We start from the raw sequence: 17,491 nt of genomic DNA, 5'->3' as shown, positions 1-17,491 counted from the left end.
TACAAATCCCATAATTCTATTTTCCTCCTTCCCACACATCAGCCACCCCACCCATTGAAACATAAATGAGCTGCAGACCTGTGGTTTTCAATCAGGGTGCCTACAGTTGTTGCATTACTTGCAGATTGCTCTCTCACCCCATTGAAGCAGACAGGCTCCCTGTCATCAGCTGACTAGTGAGTCAGGTCTCGGCTGCATTGCAATCTGGGAAAAATCCGAGACAACAGTCATTTTGTATGCTGTTAAAAATAAATAGTGAGGTGAAAATCACAGAAGAATTGTGAGAAAACCGTCACACACAGGTACAGACACTATATTATGAACTACACTAACTTTACAGCTCCTGTAGCATAGTCAAATAAAAATTCCCGGAATACCCCTTTAAAAATGATTCGGGGGGAGAGATTTATCAAAACCTGTGCAGAGAAAAATTTGACCAGTTGCCCATAGCAACCAATCAGATGGCTTCTTTCATTTTTAACAAGGCCTCTAAAAAAATGAAAGAAGCAAGCTGATTGGTTGCTATGGGCAACTGGTCGACTTTTCCTCTGCACAGGTTTTGATAAATCTCCCCCATTGTACTTCTTTAGCAGTCAGCGCAAAAGATTTAAAATGTCTAAACGGTAGAACAGGTTGCTGTAAAGAGAAAAGGTTACATTCAAGGTAACCTTATCGTAATTGTAGATCGAGGACTGGAATGGCAGAAAGCCCTATTGTTTTCTGGATAAGCCAAGATAAACAAGGCCTAGACCTGTGTTCCCTAACCCGTGGCTCTCCAGCTGTTTCAGAACTACATCACCCATCATTCCCGAACGAGTGGAAAGGCCATAGATTGGGGAAAACCGGCCTAGATGAACAGGAGCAATGACAAGTGGGATACCCCATAGGGGGAAGAAAAACAATAGCAGATCATTTATTAGAGGAAAATGTAAGGCAATGTTAAAGAAAAAAGACATTTTAAAATGTGGAAAAATTGCCCATTTCTGGCTGCAAAACTTCTGTGACTTCTTAGGACGTTTCTAGCTTTCTTCCTTATTTTTCTGAAATAAAAAAGGGAGGGGGGAAAATGGCCGCTTACCCGCTCCGGTTGTGTACCCACATACACAACAATGGACCGCACGTAGTGAATATCAACTATTCAGAAGCCCGTCTGGAGCCTTCCCGTAGGAACTTAGGAGATCATCGAACTTTGAGGGTACCGGGAGTTTTCGTGGCGCTGATCAGGGCAGACACAATCCAGGTGCATGGATACAGGTAAAATTACTTTAATGACCAGAATGCAATGCGTTTCGCTGCGCTTGCGCAGCGAAACGCGTTGCATTCTGGTCATTAAAGGGATTTTACATGTATCCATGCACCTGTATTGTGTCTGCCTTGATCAGCACCACGAAAACTCCCGGTACCCTCGAAGTTTGATGATCTCCTAAGTTCCTTATTTTTCTGGAACTTCATGGTTACCACTGGACCTCTCTCAGATTTCTAGGTTGAATATCACTAGCCCCAGGATACCTCTGAGCCACCAAATCATGTCAAAGGCTGTCCGGGAATGCTGGGAGTTGTAATTTTGCAACAGCTGGAGGCACACTGGTTGGGAAACACTGAACTAGTCTTACATAAACTCCTGTATAAAAATACTCAGATATTAAAGGCGTACTCAACTGGAAAAAATGTTTTTAACTCCTTAAGGACGCAGCGCATTTGGGCTTAAGGACGCAGACAATTACACTTTTACGTTTTCGTTTTTTCCTCCTCGCCTTCAAAAAATCATAACTCTTTTATATTTTCATCCACAGACTAGTATGAGGGCTTGTTTTTTGCGCGACCAGTTGTCCGTTGTAATGCCATCACTCACTTTACCATAAAATGTATGGCGCAACCCAAAAAATTACTATTTGTGTGGGAGAAATGAAAAAAGAAAACCGCAATTTTGCTAATTTTGGAAGGTTTTGTTTTCCCGCCGTACAATTTATGGTAAAAATGACATGTGTTCTTTATTCTTTGGGTCAATACGATTAAAATGATACCCATGATAACATACTTTTCTATTACTGTTGCGCTTAAAAAAAATTGCAAACTTTTTAACCAAATTACGTATAAAATGCCCCTATTTTGAAGAACTATAACTTTTTCATTTTTCCGTATAAGTGGCAGTATAAGGGCTAATTTTTTGCGCCGTGACCTGTACTTTTTATTGATACCATATTTGCTTATATAGAACTTTTAATCCATTATTTTATAAATTTTTTTGAGAATAAAATGTTATAAAAAAGCATCTATTTTGGACTTTTATTTTTACCTTCACGCCATTCACCGTACTGTATCATTAACATTTTATTTTAATAGATCAGATATTTATGCACGCGGCGATATCAAATATGTATGTAAAATATTTTTTAACACTTTTTGGGGGGTGAAATAGGGAAAATGGGACAATTTACGTTTTTATTGGGGGAGGGGTTTTTCACATTTTTTTAACTACATTTTTTTTACTTTTTTACTTTTATTTTTACACTTTAATAGTCCCCATAGGGGACTATTTATAGCAATCGAGTGATGGTCGAGTGTTCAGTGTTATGTATAGGACATAGCACTGATCAGTATTATCGGTCATCTTCTGCTCTGGTCTGCGGGAAGGCAGATCGGAGCAGAAGACTCCTGGAAGGCAGCGGAGCCAGGTGAGGGGACCTGCGTCTGCCGTGCTGGATGATCTGATCACCGCGGCAGCGCTGCGGGCGATCCGATCATCCATTTTAGTGACCGTGATGCTGCAGGCGCCGTGATTTGTATTGATCACGGCATCTGAGGGGTTAATGGCGGACATCCATGGGATCGCGGATGTCCACCATTACGGGTGGGTCCCTGGCTGCGATCAGCAGCCGGGACCTGCCGCGCATGATCCGGGCATCACTCCGATGCTCGCGGTTATGCTTACGACATAAATGTACATCCTGGTGCGTTAAGTACCAGCTCACCAGGACGTACATTTACAGATTTGTAAATTACTTCTATTAAAAAAATCTTAATCCTTCCAGTACATATCAAATGCTGTATGATCCACAAGAAGTAGGAGCAAATCCCCATAGCAAACCTCTCCTGCTCTGGACAGTTCCTGACATGGAGAGAGGTGTCAGCAGAGAGCACTGTGGTCAGGAAGAAAGGAAATTCAGAAAGAAAAGAACTTCCTGTGGATAACAACAGCAGCTGATAAGTACTGGAAGGATTAAGAATTTTTAATAGAAGTAATTTACAAATCTGTTTAACTTTCTAGCACCAGTTGATAAAAATATATATATATATATATATATATATATATATATATATATATATGCAATCTCCACCACAGCACAAAAACAAATGCTTGACAAAGGCAGTTTGTCGAAACGTTGCACCGCTATCACATTTATGGTGTGAATAAACTTGGAAGCCTTTCTACTTTATCCTGGACCTCTGATTTTTTGTGCTGTGGTGGAGATTGCATATTTATGGATTGCTAACTTGTCAGTTGGCTGACCACGTGCACATACAGAGGGGGTCTTTGCTGGCTCTTTCGCTTGGAACTACTATATATATATATATATATATATATATATATATATATATATATATAAATAAATTAAAAAAAAAAAATATATATATATATATGTGTGTTTTCCAGTGGAGTACCCTTTTAAGGGCTTGTTCACACTGCTGGCATGCTTCTCTGAAGGGAGCTCAGTCAGTCAGTCTATTGAAAGGACAGTAGTTGAGTGGAAAGAAAAAATAGCACAACTCCTGTAAAATACCAGACACCAGATGGACCCCATTTAAGTCAATGGGATCCGTCAGGACCCGGTAATGTCAGTTGTGCTCTGACCCATTTAAGATCCGTTTGGAACAAATGAAAGAGCCAAACGGACCATGAACGGTGCACAACAGCCATGAGGAACTTACAGCTAACTCACCAAAGGAAATATAGAAAGGGTTTGTATTGTACAATAAAGATGTGAAAAACATATTTTTTAAGGGCTTGTCCTATGACAACTTCTTTCATGATTTTGTCAATTTCATAAGCTGCGAAAGTAAGCTATGTGAGGTTGTGACCTTGGTGACCTTCACCACTGAAAGAAACATGTGGCCCTAATTGAGATTAGGACTAACATGCTTCATTCCTTTTTTATGAATCAAAGTTGGACCCCCTCCTAACATTTATGACCTGCCTGATAGATGAGCCAAAATGTTAAAATAGTAAAAAAGTTAAAAAGACAACCCCTTTAATACCTTATTATCCTAAGATACAATATCTTAAAGGGGTACTCCTCCCCTAGACATCTTATCCCCTATCCAAAGGATAGGGAATAAGATGTCTGATCACGGGAGTCCTGCTGCTGGGGATCCCCACAATCTCCCTGCTGCACCCCAGACATCTGGTGCACAGAGCGAACTTTGCCCCGTGCCGGATGACTGGCGATGCAAGGTGGAGGTCCGTGATATCACGCCACGCTCCGCTCATGAGATCACGGCCATGCCCCCTCAATGTAAGCCCATAGACTTGCATTGAGGGGGCATGGCCGTGATATTAAGAGCCCCCGGCGCTGCACCCGACGCTCTAAACAAACGCTGTGTGCAACAGGGAGATCGCGGGGGTCACCAGTGGTGGGACCCCTGCGATTGGACATCTTATCCTCTATCCTTTGGATAGGGGATAAGATGTCTAGTGGGGGAGCAACCTTTTAAGGTTGCAGGTTCTCCACCTGAGACTGCTATACTAAGTAATTTAGTGATGATGTTTCCCATTCTGATCTCTACTAGGTAGAGTGATGTTATTTGGAACTTATGTGGACACAAATGGCCAAATACACCAATATTCACATATAAACACACATGTTCACCACTATTTAAGCAAGGTAAGATGGTTACATAGTTTGTATGGTTGAAACAAAAGACAAATCTAATATAAATGGTCTATCTGGAGCAAGTTTATATGTTGGTACTAGCATTGCTGTTTATATAGCTGTTTTTACACTGATGAAGAGACACATGTCTCGAAACGCGCTTGTGATATAAAACATTTTTGTTAGCTGTTCTGATGATTCTGACTGAATGAAGTTCTAGTAGTTGGCGTTGTACTAAACCAGTGTTTTTTTTTTTTCCAGTTCTTGTTCTGAATCCACTACAAATAGAAAAAATGGATAGGAAGAGATGAGGCAGTGGTCGCTGCAGGGGTAATGCAATATAACATGGCCACTGTTCACATGAAGGTCTACACATGTAATAAATCGGCAGGTTGGGTCTGCCAGAGCAGGAGACCCAAAAATTGAGAGGTTCTTCATGCTAGCTCGTGTATACTACTGTATACACTATTAGGGCATATTGGCTGGGGTCATCTTTATGAAGAATCCACTGTTAGGTTTAAGAGGTTAATAATTTGGCATTTAATACTTGTCTAGGTTCCTTCCAGCTAATGCCGTCTACCTCATAACTTGCCAACTATCTCTGGAAATCCCAAAATCTAAGCAGCATGTTACTATTGGACGTTTCCTGTGGCAAAGACAAAACAAATTAGATACAGAATTTTCTTCCAGAACTGTAACAAAAGTCATTCCAATGTCTTAAAATTGTGCGTAAAACTCTTGGCAGTCTCCATGTACCTCCAGTCTGAACTCTGTCAGGAGCAGTCAACTTCACACTGAGAGCAGGGCTTATTTATAACAAACCTGGTATAATCCCCATATTTACTATGATATTTTACAGTATATTGTATATACTGAGACCTCGCTTGAAGCTCTTAGGATGGTCTTCTAGGATTTTTTGGGACTTTCTAGATGTTCTTACAGCATCATTGAAGTTATATTGTCAGGCAAGCCTAGCAAGTAGAAGAAGTAGCTTTTAACCATTTTTTTGTAATTTTTCAGGATTTTTGGCATGTTTCCTTAAAGGGGTACTCCGCCCCTAGACATCTTAACCCCTATCCAAAGGATAGGGGATAAGATGTCAGATCGCCGGGGTCCCGCCGCTGTGGACCCCCACAATATAGCATGCAGCACCCACCTGTAACTGCTTCCGGAAGCGCTGGAGGATCTCAGGCTAATTCCTCCCGACCACGGGGACGGAAGATCGTGACGACTCCGTCCCCGGTGTGATGTCACGCCCCGCCCCCTCAATGCAAGTCTATGGGAGGGGGCGTGACGGCCATCACGCCCCCTCCAAAAGACTTCCATTGAGGGGGCGGGGCATGACATCACGATCTTCCGTCCCCGTGGTCGAGAGGAATTAGCCTGAGATCCTCCAGTGCTTCCGGAAGCAGTTACAGGTGGGTGCTACTTGCAATGTTTCGGGGGTCCCCAGCGGAGGGACCCCGGCGATCTGACATGTCATCCCCTATCCTTTGGATAGGGGATAAGATGTCTAGGGGCGGAGTACCCCTTTAAGAGTCTTGTAGAAATCCCGCTGATATTTTCCATTTTTTTTGGCAAGGAATCACATGACAATGGGGAGAGAAAATGGCCAATTGGGCCAAATTTGTATATTTCCACTCTGGGGTGTACTCACTTTTGTTGCCAAGGTTTAGGCAATAATGGCTATATGTTGAGTTAGCAGAGTGTCATTTCTTTAGTGTTGTCACATGAATGGGGTTTCTGTTGAACCATTCACACTACAATATTTTCCATGGTGGAAATGTCATATTCCGGGCCCGGAAAAGAATAGACATGTTCATTCTTTTGGCAGGATTGCATTGATGTGGACCCTTATAGTGAAATGCATTGATGTGGACCCTTATAGTGAAATGCATTGATGTGAACCCTTATAGTGAAATGCATTGATGTGGACCCTTATAGTGAAATGCATTGATGTGGACCCTTATAGGTAGAGATTTTTGGAACAAAGATTCATCAACCATTATAATAAATAGTTGTGTCCTTCATTTCCCCAATATGATAAATATTTAACTCAGTCTCAAACAATCAAAGTATAATTCAGGAAAAATAAGTTGGCAGGATGGCCTTGTCTATTAGGGGGGTAGAGAAACCGTTCAATACCTCCCACAATGCATCATGTGTGTCCTAGTAATAGTGTTTGAGTTGTTTTCGTGATTATGACATTCTCTTTATCCATTTTGACAGTGTTGCTTTTCGTATGCCAATCTGGACGAAGCACAAACATTCAGAAGACTCAACACACAAAATAAAGAACTGCTATCAACATATTAAATATGTGTCTTATTATTGTGTTCTTTTTTTGTTTCTATCCCCAAATGAACTGATCTGTCTTTTATTTCAACAACATTCTTTGAGTAATTATGTAATATAGTACATCAACTGTTGTAGAAATGGTGGGAAAGAATGGGGGGGGGGGGGGGGGGGAATAAAACTGTTGTTGTACACCCCCCCCTCCCCCCCAATAATTGGCATACATGACTTATACCACATTGTTTTGGCTTTTTAGACCCCTCTAGGCATATTTTACTCAGGATCTAATCCTGATCATGTAAATATTATATAGGTGTCTAGCACCTATATTTCTCTCACAAATACCTTCTTCCTCTTGCTCACTTGTTTATCATCCTGTGCTTTGGAGGGGGTGTGCCCTCACTCTGCATGACTCATTTTCCTCCCTGAGTATGCTGTGTTGTGCTGAATGTCTACATCTAATCACTGCAGGCTGTTCTGTAACCCCCTCCCCTTTGTTTTCATGCTACAGTCTGATAGAACAGGAGTGAGCACAGAGGGGTGCTGCCTCTCCCCCCCCCCCCCCCCCCTCACTTACTGGACTTTGTCTGGGCCTGTGTTTCAGCTGTGTTACGCCGAGCGCTCCGGGTCCCCGTTCCTCCCCGGAGCGCTCGCCTCATCCTCGTTGCTGCAGCGCCCCGGTCAGATCCACTGACCGGGTGCGCTGCGGTCCCGCCTCCAGCCGGGATGCGATTCGCGATGCGGGTGGCGCCCGCTCGCGATACGCACCCCGGTCCCCGTACCTGACTCGCTCTCCGTCGGTCCTGTCCCGGCGCGCGCGGCCCCGCTCCCTAGGGCGCGCGCGCGCCGGGTCTCTGCGATTTAATGGGCCAGTGCACCTATGATGGTGCCTGGCCCAATCTTCCAATTAGCTTAATTAGTTTCCACCTGTGCACTTCCCTATATCACCTCACTTCCCCTGCACTCCCTTGCCGGATCTTGTTGCACTTGTGCCTAGTGAAAGCGTTCCCTTGTTTGTTCCTAGCCCGTGTTCCTGACCTCCTGCCGTTGCCCCTGACTACGATCCTTGCCGCCTGCCCCCGACCTTCTGCTACGTCCGACCTTGCTTCTGCCTACTCCCTTGTACCTCGCCTATCTTCAGCAGTCAGAGAGGTGAGCCGTTGCTAGTGGATACGACCTGGTCACTACCGCCGCAGCAAGACCATCCCGCTTTGCGGCGGGCTCTGGTGAAAACCAGTAGTGACTTAGAACCGGTCCACTAGCACGGTCCTCGCCATCCCTCTCTGGCACAGAGGATCCACCTCCTGCCAGCCGGCATCGTGACAGTAGATCCGGCCATGGATCCCGCTGAAGTTCCTCTGCCAGTTGTCGCCGACCTCACCACGGTGATTGCCCAGCAAGCCCAACAGATTGCCCAGCAAGCCCAACGGATTGCCCAGCGAAATCACCAGCTGGCATACTTGACCACCGTGACACTGCAACTTCAGTCTCAGATACAGCAGCTGCTGCCACAGACACAGCAGCTACAACAACCATCTCCTCCGCCGGCTCCTGCAACTCCTCCGCAGCAACCGGCCGCTCCTAACCCCTGCTTGTCCCTGCCGGACAAATTTGATGGGGTCCGCAATGATCCTGCCACAGCCACAGTCCAGTCCTACTTCGCTGAGGTCCGTGGTGTCTTCGAGGAGCCTGCCCGAGCCTCTTCTGCCAAGACTGCCCTGCTGAACCTGGTCCAGGGTGTTTCTTCCGTTGGCGAGTACGCCATTCAGTTCCGTGCTCTTGCTTCCGAGTTGTCCTGCAATAGTGAGATTCTCTGCGCGACCTTTAAAAAAGGCCTATCCAGCAACATTAAAGATGTTCTGGCCGCACGAGAAACTCCTGCTAACCTGCATGAACTCATTCATCTTGCCACTCGCATTGACATGCGTTCTTCCGGATGGCGTCTGGAGCTCCGCCTGGATATGGACTTTGTTCGCACGAGGCGTTTTTTCTCCCCGGCTCCTCTCTCCTCTGGTCCTCTGCAATCCGTTCCTGTGCTTCTCGCCGCGGAGGCTATGCAAGTTGACCGGTCTCGCTTGACACCTCAAGAGAGGACACGACGCCGCATGGAGAATCTTTGCCTGTACTATGCCGGTACCGAACACTTCCTGAAGGATTGTCCTATCCGTCCTCCCCGCCTGGAAAGACGTACGCTGACTCCGCACAAAGGTGACACAGTTCTTGATGTCAACTCTGCTTCTCCACGCCTTACTGTGCCTGTGCGGATATCTGCCTCTACCTTCTCCTTCTCTACTACGGTCTTCTTGGATTCCGGATCTGCAGGAAAAATTTTTTTGGCCTCTCTTATCAACAGGTTCTACGTCCCTGTGACCAGTCTCGCCAGACCCCTCTACATCTATTGTATTAACAATAAAAGATTGGACTGTCTCATGCGTTTCCGCACAGAACCCCTCCTAATGTGCATCGGACCTCATCACGGAAAAATTGACTTTTTTTTCCTCAGGTTCTTTGGCCCCAAGAAGAGGGGGAGACCCAAGGGGGGGGGTACTGTTACGCCGAGCGCTCCGGGTCCCCGTTCCTCCCCGGAGCGCTCGCCTCATCCTCGTTGCTGCAGCGCCCCGGTCAGATCCACTGACCGGGTGCGCTGCGGTCCCGCCTCCAGCCGGGATGCGATTCGCGATGCGGGTGGCGCCCGCTCGCGATACGCACCCCGGTCCCCGTACCTGACTCGCTCTCCGTCGGTCCTGTCCCGGCGCGCGCGGCCCCGCTCCCTAGGGCGCGCGCGCGCCGGGTCTCTGCGATTTAATGGGCCAGTGCACCTATGATGGTGCCTGGCCCAATCTTCCAATTAGCTTAATTAGTTTCCACCTGTGCACTTCCCTATATCACCTCACTTCCCCTGCACTCCCTTGCCGGATCTTGTTGCACTTGTGCCTAGTGAAAGCGTTCCCTTGTTTGTTCCTAGCCCGTGTTCCTGACCTCCTGCCGTTGCCCCTGACTACGATCCTTGCCGCCTGCCCCCGACCTTCTGCTACGTCCGACCTTGCTTCTGCCTACTCCCTTGTACCTCGCCTATCTTCAGCAGTCAGAGAGGTGAGCCGTTGCTAGTGGATACGACCTGGTCACTACCGCCGCAGCAAGACCATCCCGCTTTGCGGCGGGCTCTGGTGAAAACCAGTAGTGACTTAGAACCGGTCCACTAGCACGGTCCTCGCCATCCCTCTCTGGCACAGAGGATCCACCTCCTGCCAGCCGGCATCGTGACAGTAGATCCGGCCATGGATCCCGCTGAAGTTCCTCTGCCAGTTGTCGCCGACCTCACCACGGTGATTGCCCAGCAAGCCCAACAGATTGCCCAGCAAGCCCAACGGATTGCCCAGCGAAATCACCAGCTGGCATACTTGACCACCGTGACACTGCAACTTCAGTCTCAGATACAGCAGCTGCTGCCACAGACACAGCAGCTACAACAACCATCTCCTCCGCCGGCTCCTGCAACTCCTCCGCAGCAACCGGCCGCTCCTAACCCCTGCTTGTCCCTGCCGGACAAATTTGATGGGGTCCGCAATGATCCTGCCACAGCCACAGTCCAGTCCTACTTCGCTGAGGTCCGTGGTGTCTTCGAGGAGCCTGCCCGAGCCTCTTCTGCCAAGACTGCCCTGCTGAACCTGGTCCAGGGTGTTTCTTCCGTTGGCGAGTACGCCATTCAGTTCCGTGCTCTTGCTTCCGAGTTGTCCTGCAATAGTGAGATTCTCTGCGCGACCTTTAAAAAAGGCCTATCCAGCAACATTAAAGATGTTCTGGCCGCACGAGAAACTCCTGCTAACCTGCATGAACTCATTCATCTTGCCACTCGCATTGACATGCGTTCTTCCGGATGGCGTCTGGAGCTCCGCCTGGATATGGACTTTGTTCGCACGAGGCGTTTTTTCTCCCCGGCTCCTCTCTCCTCTGGTCCTCTGCAATCCGTTCCTGTGCTTCTCGCCGCGGAGGCTATGCAAGTTGACCGGTCTCGCTTGACACCTCAAGAGAGGACACGACGCCGCATGGAGAATCTTTGCCTGTACTATGCCGGTACCGAACACTTCCTGAAGGATTGTCCTATCCGTCCTCCCCGCCTGGAAAGACGTACGCTGACTCCGCACAAAGGTGACACAGTTCTTGATGTCAACTCTGCTTCTCCACGCCTTACTGTGCCTGTGCGGATATCTGCCTCTACCTTCTCCTTCTCTACTACGGTCTTCTTGGATTCCGGATCTGCAGGAAAAATTTTTTTGGCCTCTCTTATCAACAGGTTCTACGTCCCTGTGACCAGTCTCGCCAGACCCCTCTACATCTATTGTATTAACAATAAAAGATTGGACTGTCTCATGCGTTTCCGCACAGAACCCCTCCTAATGTGCATCGGACCTCATCACGGAAAAATTGACTTTTTTTTCCTCAGGTTCTTTGGCCCCAAGAAGAGGGGGAGACCCAAGGGGGGGGGTACTGTTACGCCGAGCGCTCCGGGTCCCCGTTCCTCCCCGGAGCGCTCGCCTCATCCTCGTTGCTGCAGCGCCCCGGTCAGATCCACTGACCGGGTGCGCTGCGGTCCCGCCTCCAGCCGGGATGCGATTCGCGATGCGGGTGGCGCCCGCTCGCGATACGCACCCCGGTCCCCGTACCTGACTCGCTCTCCGTCGGTCCTGTCCCGGCGCGCGCGGCCCCGCTCCCTAGGGCGCGCGCGCGCCGGGTCTCTGCGATTTAATGGGCCAGTGCACCTATGATGGTGCCTGGCCCAATCTTCCAATTAGCTTAATTAGTTTCCACCTGTGCACTTCCCTATATCACCTCACTTCCCCTGCACTCCCTTGCCGGATCTTGTTGCACTTGTGCCTAGTGAAAGCGTTCCCTTGTTTGTTCCTAGCCCGTGTTCCTGACCTCCTGCCGTTGCCCCTGACTACGATCCTTGCCGCCTGCCCCCGACCTTCTGCTACGTCCGACCTTGCTTCTGCCTACTCCCTTGTACCTCGCCTATCTTCAGCAGTCAGAGAGGTGAGCCGTTGCTAGTGGATACGACCTGGTCACTACCGCCGCAGCAAGACCATCCCGCTTTGCGGCGGGCTCTGGTGAAAACCAGTAGTGACTTAGAACCGATCCACTAGCACGGTCCTCGCCATCCCTCTCTGGCACAGAGGATCCACCTCCTGCCAGCCGGCATCGTGACAAGCTGGGACAAAGATGATACTGCAGCTAGATAGGATTATGTTTTCAATGGTATGGGGACCCCTAGTGGACTTTTTTAAAAGTCATGATTGCCAAGATGTACAACATACAAAATGTTTTTGCATCTGACAGTGCCCATCTAAAAGATGCACCAGATTTTCATGCAAAAAACAAAGAAAAAGGGGGATTCAGCTCACCACCGTGCGGTATTGGATGCAAGAGCTCCGTAGTTGCAGGAGAGCAAGGCAGGCAAGGCGCGGGCCGAGTCCCGGAAAACAATGGAAGAAGAAAGCACACGTGCAGGGGGGCCTCCAGCTGCTCCAAAAGTCCAATTAGAAAATTAAAACTTCACCTTTAATGTAGCATGTTTAAAAACGAAGGATATCCATGATAGAAAATAAAAAGAAAGATAACCGACGCGTTTCGAGCCTATACTGACTCTTAGTCGTGGCCACGACTAAGAGCCAGTATAGGCTCGAAACGCGTCGGTTATCTTTCTTTTTATTTTTTATCATGGATATCCTTCGTTTTTAAACATGCTACATTAAAGGTGAAGTTTTAATTTTCTAATTGGACTTTTTGGAGCAGCTGGAGACCCCCCTGCACGTGTGCTTTCTTCTTCCACCAGATTTTCATACAGCCACTGTTATAAATCTGGCACATTCTAAGTTTACACTGTCTGGGCATGCTGGGAGTTGTAGTTCTGTAACAACTGGAGGCACTCTGGTTGGAAAAGACTAGTGTAAGGGGTCCATTGGCTGTCTGGTCATGCTGGAAGTTGTTGTTTTGCAACAGCTGGAGACTCACTGGTTGGGAAAAATTGGTGTAAGGAGTCTGTTGGCTCTCCAGTCATGCTGGGAATTGTAGTTTTGCAACAGCTGGAGGCACACTGGTCAGGAAACACTGATGTACAAGGTCTGTTGGCTGACCGTCATGCTGTGAGTTGTAATTTTGCAACAGCTGGAGGCACACCGGATGGGAACTCTAGTGTACGGAGCCCGCTGGTTGTATGGTTATGCTTGGAGTTGTAGTTTTGCAACAGCTGGAGGCACACTGGTTGGGAAATCCTGGTGCAAGGGGTTTGCTGGCTGTCTGGTCATGCTGTGAGTTGTAGTTTTACAACAGTTGGAGGCACACTGGTTGGGAAACACTGGTGTAAAGGGTCTGTTGGCTGACCGTCATGATGGGAGTTGTAGTTTTGCAACAGCTGGAGGACTACTGTTTGGAGACCACTGATCTACATAGTAATAATTTTTTTATTTTTTTTATTTGTGCAGCACTGTACAGAGGTTATCACTCACATCAGTGTTTGTCCTGACAATCTAAGTTCCAACCAAATTTGGGATTTAGATCCTATGGATTCTATAGATCCTGCAGAATAAATGTCTTCAAATGGGAGAATAAGTAGCATAATAAAACCCAAAAATTACCACAAAACTGGTGTCTCATTTCTACGTTTACATCACCGATCTATTCTCTACATAACAGAAGAGGTAACTATGGAAAGTTTTGGAAAAACTACTCATTTTACCATGGGGAGTAATAAGTCCTCAAAAACTGTGATGTCACTATACAAAAACATTTTGTACTCTCGTCTTCTTGACTAATACTTAATCCCGCAAGCCCTGGAAAAAAATATGAGATAAAACATCGGTGTCCAGAAAGAATTGTACTTCGCCGGCCAAGAACAGGCGGTGTGATGAAGTCAACGCCATCAGAAGAACATAACACTTGTAACCCTGGTGTCTCCTAAATGTGATCTTCAGCCATGACTCTCACATACTTGAGGTCAAGTTCAAGTTCAAAAAGTTGTCCCGGTCCCTCGTTCTTGAGTGACAGTCTTCATTCTTTCATCAAATGTCATCCTTATGGGATCTACTGGGTACATAGACCTAAACTTTATCTGTTTACAGAGCCCAAAGTGATTCCCACCTCCCAGAAATGGTCCTCTTCCATACAGAAATATTTACCTTGCCATTCTCCCACCTCCCCCGCCCTACGTTTTCTTTCAATTTCACCAGCTGAAATAATAAATGTCCCGAAGACTATTATCTGTCCACTATTTGTCACAACAACCTCACAAAAAACATGGCTTGAAAGAAGAGACACTGCCTTTTGTTGCTTGCCTTCAGGTTTTCTTTAGATACAAGGTAAAAGTTGAAGGGACCCATGACCCAGGAGCCAAAGGTCAACCTCGGAGATGGAACTCAGGTCATCCAGTCAATTCCAGGATAATCCTTGTTGAGTGGCTCTTACTAAAAAGTTTTTTTTTTCTCTGTAGGTTGTTTAAAGAAAAGAAGAATAAAAAGAGAAAAAAATAAATAAAAAAAAGTTGCAGCTCAAAAAGCCCTGTCGAAATGCATGACTCAGTGAACTGCTGGAGGAGATGGGTGGAGGGTATTACTACTACAAGCTTAAATGTCTGCTTAGGGGCTTTGAATAACTTCTATTGTGAGACTCACTTTACCAGAAAGCACCTTCTCGTGTCAAAAATGCAAATATTTGGATAGTGTCCTGATAGGGTAAATATGGCCGTCCTCAGAGTACAGATTTAAGGTTTTCTCTACAAAGAAATGCAAACTCTAGCTGTACGGTAAATATGAGGTGGAAGGTACAAAATGGTATAAAATTTAAGAATTATTAAAGGGGTACTCCACTGCCCCAGCGTCAGGAAAGTTTATTTCAGAATGCTGGGTGTGGGGGTCATGACGTCACAGCCACGGCCATCGTGACGTCACACCCCCTCAATGAAAGTCTACGGGAGGGGGCATGACGTCCGTCATGCCCCCTCCCATAGACTTGCATTGAGGGGGTGGGGTGTGATGTCACGACCCCCGTAGCCCGTACCCAGCATTCGGAACTAAATGTTCCAGACACTGGGGCAGTGGAGTGCCCCTTTAAATTATATAAAACCATATTGCAAGTAAACGTATTTATGGGTTGCCATGTACTGAATGGGGCAAAGTGGTTAGCACCAGTGTCCTGGCTTGGAATCAGACAAATGGTCCATCTACATGGTCCATCTACATGGGGCTTGTCTATTGTCAACACATTTAGTGGTGTATTTAGATAATAAGGAAGTTCTGGGCCCAGTGACAAGGTTAGTCTATGCCTTTATTTTGGAGTAATAAAGTGTTTTTAGATACTCAGATTTTTTCCTACTCTACAGAATATTTACGGATAGAATTATTGACTTTTCTATGACATTTTTTCAAGTGTGTGCCCCCATGACTTCTGCTGTATTTAAATGATTTCTCTGTAGCCATCCAGTAATATGCCCCCTACTATAGGCATGAGCTCCCTGTAGGTAGGTTACCCCAATATATATAGGACCCCCTGTAGCTAGGAATCTTCCCCCACCCAATGTAGCTAGTTTAATTCCTGTAGATAAAACCCTCTGTAAGTTTGCCTCCTATATGTAGGACCCTTCTGTAGGAAGGAACCCCCCTCCCCCTGTAGGTAAGATCTCCCTGTAGGTAGTTTGCCCCCCTTAGTAGTATGCCTCCCAAGGTGTATTTATATTGCTAAGATATAGCATCACATTCAGGTCAGTGGGGGATTAATTTTTCTAAACTCCCACAAATTCCGCAAGCAGGCCCTTAAAGTTTTTCCCTATTTAGTGGCACAAATTTAGCAAAGAACATCTGATGCATTTCAGGTGGCAAACGTCTTTAGTCGACTTTGCATCTCCATAGATAGGTTTATAATCCTTTACATTTATCAACGCTGGAGTAATTTAAGTCTAGGGTATGCGGAGAACAGATATGTTACCACTTAGGATACTGCAGCCCCTGATACCTAATGTGTACAGACACGACATGTGTTCATTTCCACGAATGACAATAAACAAACAAGGATACAATGGCCCCCAATCTCGTCTTCATTACTGTGGGACCAACTGGACTAATGCACTTTGCAGGGATGCTCAAACCTTTTTACCTAATCCCAGTGCATGCTGGAAAGCACAGATTGGTGGAAATCAGATATCCCTGTGAAGAAAAAAGTATTCACTTTACAACTGTATATGAGTTCCTAATCACGCCTTAGAGGTAATGTTCAGCAATGTGACACACTGGTTGTACTGCTACTGCCCCTGGAGCACCATCTGTATGGGGTGTGTTGGTTCCATTGGCTTGCATGGGTTTCCATTTGTCTTACCTGTTGCGTCTTGATGTCCAAAATACAGAATGGTTTCTTTAGTTTTTTTTCAGGGTCAGACTGTCCCACCATAATGAGAGCATCGTCCCATATGCCGGGGCTCTGACATTCTCCTAAAAAGACTCCATCTTTACAATAATTTTTTTTTTTTTGTGAAATTCCAAATCTTGCTCTGTAAACTTCTTTTGTAAAACAAAAATAATTACATACTTTTTGTGCGTGTTGTATTGTTAGATTTTCCTTTCTCCTGGCACATGCTGCTTGTTTTTGTTTGTTACTTTCAGAAATGCTTCTTGCCTTCATATCTACCCGCCCACTGCAATACCTTGAATACTGAGAAGTGACCAGGGCCGAGACAAGGGGTCTGAAGGGGCACCACCTCCACCCAATTGAACACCCCAGGTGTGTAATTGGGTGGAGATCACCAATACAGAGAATCCAGGGCACTTGCCCTGGATCTCCAAGCTACCAAGCACCACTTTCAACTGCTAGCACATCCATAGAGACTGAAAGACTGAAAGATCACTCCACTGGGCGCACAGTGGGGAGAACCTATCTACCTAATGGGGGGCAACTAGCTACTGATGCACTTATCTATCTACTGGGTATGAGGCATCGGACTACGGGTTGACACATATCTACCAACTGGAGGTAACTGCCTACTGGGGGCCACCTATCTATAGAGTATCACCGAATTTTTGCAATTGCTATTAGTGTACCAAAAGTAGGGGTCACCGAAAAAACACTAATACGCAACTTTTAATAGAGTATGCTAGGGAATCATCCTCAAAAACCATCACACAAAAACAAGAAAAAGGAAATATGAAAATGAGATATACCCGTATTTTTCGCCGTATAAGACGCACTTTTTCTTCTCCAAAACTGGTGGGAAAAAGTCGGTGCGTCTTATACGGCGAATACACCCCTATCGCGGCGGTCCCTGCGGCCATCAACGGCCGGGA

General features: G+C 46.5%; 1 long non-coding RNA gene across 2 annotated transcripts; it reads left to right on the top strand.

Annotated features, from left to right (window-relative positions):
* The first annotated feature begins 540 nt into the window (after nucleotides 1-540).
* Nucleotides 541-7,190, top strand: LOC130360858 (uncharacterized). Of its 2 annotated transcripts, none has more exons than XR_008890837.1 (3): nucleotides 541-663; nucleotides 5,133-5,201; nucleotides 7,101-7,190. It is a non-coding gene; the product is annotated as an uncharacterized LOC130360858 (long non-coding RNA). The 2 variants fall into 2 exon arrangements; XR_008890838.1 differs by having other exon boundaries at nucleotides 544-928.
* Nucleotides 7,191-17,491: the final 10,301 nt, after the last annotated feature.

This window comes from Hyla sarda, chromosome 3 (assembly GCF_029499605.1).
Source record: "Hyla sarda isolate aHylSar1 chromosome 3, aHylSar1.hap1, whole genome shotgun sequence".
Lineage (NCBI taxonomy): Eukaryota > Metazoa > Chordata > Amphibia > Anura > Hylidae > Hyla > Hyla sarda.
Note: the sequence above shows the minus strand (reverse complement) of the source record. Positions and strands in the feature narration are given on the sequence as shown.